The sequence below is a fragment of the Vollenhovia emeryi genome, unplaced genomic scaffold (genome assembly GCF_000949405.1).
Source record: "Vollenhovia emeryi isolate VEMERY1.0 unplaced genomic scaffold, V.emery_V1.0 DF939613.1, whole genome shotgun sequence".
NCBI classification, from domain to species: domain Eukaryota; kingdom Metazoa; phylum Arthropoda; class Insecta; order Hymenoptera; family Formicidae; genus Vollenhovia; species Vollenhovia emeryi.
Genome location: NW_011966753.1, coordinates 5,149 through 8,484, shown reverse-complemented (window position 1 = coordinate 8,484; position 3,336 = coordinate 5,149).

The window sequence follows — 3,336 nt, the reverse complement described above, 5'->3', positions numbered from 1 at the left end:
TTATGGTTGTATTAATCGGCTTTGGTTGTCATTTGTCGCGTGGACCATCCACACACCGTCGTCCTTTTTCTCTTGGAGGAAAGGGCGTCGGATACTGCGTTAGCCGCCTTTGTAGTGGGTTATCAAGCCCAGCACTGTTTGGACGGGTCGCTCCTGACGAATGCCTTCGTAGGCGGTACCGGGGGTGGCTCGTCTATAGTGCGGGGATGGTCCAAAGAGAGGGTTTTTTTAGCTGGTATTCCCGCTTCTCGGGAGAGCCCAGCATAACCATCCAGGATCCGACCCTGATGGTACGCGTAAATGCGTTTTTTCCCTCTCTCGGAAAAAAAAGGATCGAAGCCAAAGTGGTCAGAGTAAGACGTAAAGCGGAAAAAGAAGTAGCGAAAAGACGACAAGAACAACATGGCGGACGACGAGAACGCGGCGAACGCAGCACGACGAGAGGACGAAGAAGGCGAGGCGCAACGGGTCGACCGAATAACAGTGGCCCAGCTAAAAGACGAGCTTCGAGGACGCAAGCTAAGAGTGTCGGGATCTAAAGCCGACTTGGTAACACGATTGAAGGCAGCGCTAGTCCTAGAGGACCAACGGGAGAAGGAAGACGACGACGACGACGACGACTCTAACGACAGAGAAGACGAACGAAGTGAAGGCGGTAACGTGAATGGCGGCGGTAGAAACGACGTACAGAACCGATCAAAATACGTGCCGACCTTCAAAGATGTAGAAGAATCCGTGGACACCTTCAGCGGCGACGACGGCAAGGATGTAAAGTTGTGGATCAAAGAATTCGAAGATATGGCGAAATTGTGCGAGTGGAACGTGATACAAAAAACTATTTACGCAACAAGACTGTTACGGGGCTCCGCTCGTTTATTTGTAAAATCCGATAGTTCCGGGAAAGCCTGGAAGACGATGAAAGCGGTCTTAAAGACGGAATTCGCGCTGAAAGTGGATAGCCGAGCAGTGCATAAGGAACTACAAAAACGCAAGAAGAAGCCCGACGAATCGTACCACGAGTACTGCTACAAGATGGTGGAGATGGCAGCGCGAGCAAGCGTGGAAACGAAGGCGGTTATCCAGTACATCATTGACGGCATCGAAGACGAAGGACACCGGAAGATGGTGCTGTACGGTGCCAAAACGATTCGCGAATTGAAAGATAAGTTAGATATATGCGCGGAAATTTACGGTAAACAAAAGCCAAATACGAGAGCGAGTGAAAATAAAAAGAAGCACACGAGCGCGGAAACTAAAGATGCGAAACGCGACGGAAAACGTTGTTATAATTGCGGGGATAGTAATCATTTAAGCGCGGCATGCCCTTTGAAGGGGCAGGGTACGAAATGTTTTGGATGCAATAAATACGGCCATATAGCCGCGAAATGTCCGGAAAGTACGAACGTAGAAAAGAAGAAAAGTTGTAATGTCGTCCAGTCAAGCGCTAAGAAACGCCGAAAAGATGTCGTTATTAATGATGTTGAATTTTGCGCGGTAATAGATTCGGGCAGTGATCTCAGTTTGCTAGGCGAAGAACAGCACGCGCAATTAGGATCACCAGTTCTCGGAAATCGTAAGGTATCGTTTCGAGGAGCGGGCTCAAAGGTAAACACAACGTTCGGCGACGTGCGAGTAGAAATTTGCATAGACAAAGAAATTTATGATGTCACGATGCATGTAGTTAGTAACGAGACTATTCCATGTGGCATAATAATAGGAACTGACTTTTTAGACAATGTCGAAGTTCATATAAGAAAGGGGGTAATAAACATTTCCAAGATTGTAGATGATCCAGTAGAAATACCCGAAGTTTATAAGATTGACGAAATACAAGACGGTAAAAGCATAGATGTGTCACATATAAAAGAGGAGAAAATTAAGAGGGAAGTAGAAAGCTTAATAAAAGAATATAAGCCGAAAAGGGAGAAAGACGTAGGAGTTAAGATGACTATAGTTGTAAAAGATGATATTCCGGTTACTCTGAATGCACGAAGGTTGTCAATGTCGGAGAAAGCTTTCGTGGATTCACAAAAATACGCGTATGGTTAGAAGAAGGAATAATAAGACTGTCGAGTTCGGAGTACGCAAGTCCAATAGTATTAGTGAAAAAGAAGAACGGCGCAACAAGAATGTGTATAGACTAACGAAAATTAAACGAGAAAGTGATCAAAAATAGATACCCTTTACCGCTGATCGAGGATCAACTAGAACTTTTTCAGAGCGCACGGATTTATAGTACGTTAGATTTAGAGAACGGATTTTTCCATACATGTATATCGGTCGAAGAAATCAGTCGCAAATACACTGCTTTTGTTGTTCCAAACGGGCAGTATGAATTTTTAAAGATGCCTTTCGGCTTGTGTACCTCCCCAGCATACTTTCAAAAATATATTAACGCAGTTTTTCGTGAATTAGCCGCGACAGGGATAGTGGCAATTTATATGGATGATCTTATTATACCTTCAATCGATTTACAAGACGGTTTAACACGGCTTAAGTTAGTATTAAAAACAGCGAGCGAAAGCGGATTATCTTTTAATTGGGGAAGTGCCAATTATAAAAAACTAAGGTGTGCTACTTGGGGCATCAAATTGAGAACGGGGAAATTACGCCGTCTGACGAAAAGACCGATGCTGTAAAACATTTTCCAAGGCCGACGAGTGTGCGTTCACTACAGAGTTTTCTTGGTCTTACGGGCTATTTTCGCAAATTTATACGAGGATACGCAACCATAGCACGTCCGTTGACGGAATTGTTAAAAGGCGGAATAGAGTTCCAATTCGGGGAAGAGCAAAGACGCGCGTTTAATGAACTAAAGTCGATTCTTAGCGAGAAGAACCTGTATTATGATTGTACTGTCCGACGGCAGAGACAGAACTACACACTGACGCATCGGCCTTGGGATTTGGTGCGATATTATTACAACGCGATAGCGAAGATCGTATGTTTCACCCGGTGTACTATGCTAGCGGTAAGACTACACCCACTGAAGCGAAGTATGACAGTTATAGATTAGAAGTGTTGGCTATTGTTAGAGCTATAAAGAAATTCAGGGTCTATTTAATAGGAATACCATTTACCATCGTGACAGAGGTAAACCTTCGGAAAACCCACGCATATGAAATAAGGGATAACAACACTCAATTCCTATGTATTTTTGTGTTCTGAACATGAATATATAACTTAGACATGGCGGTCGGAACAAGAAACCAATGAAAACGATGAAAAACCCATAAAAATTATGGTTTTTAACATTTATCTCACCAAATATCAAACAGTTTGAAAAATGTTTTAAATAAAAGTTGTAGATCTCTTCGAAATATGCATTTTATATCC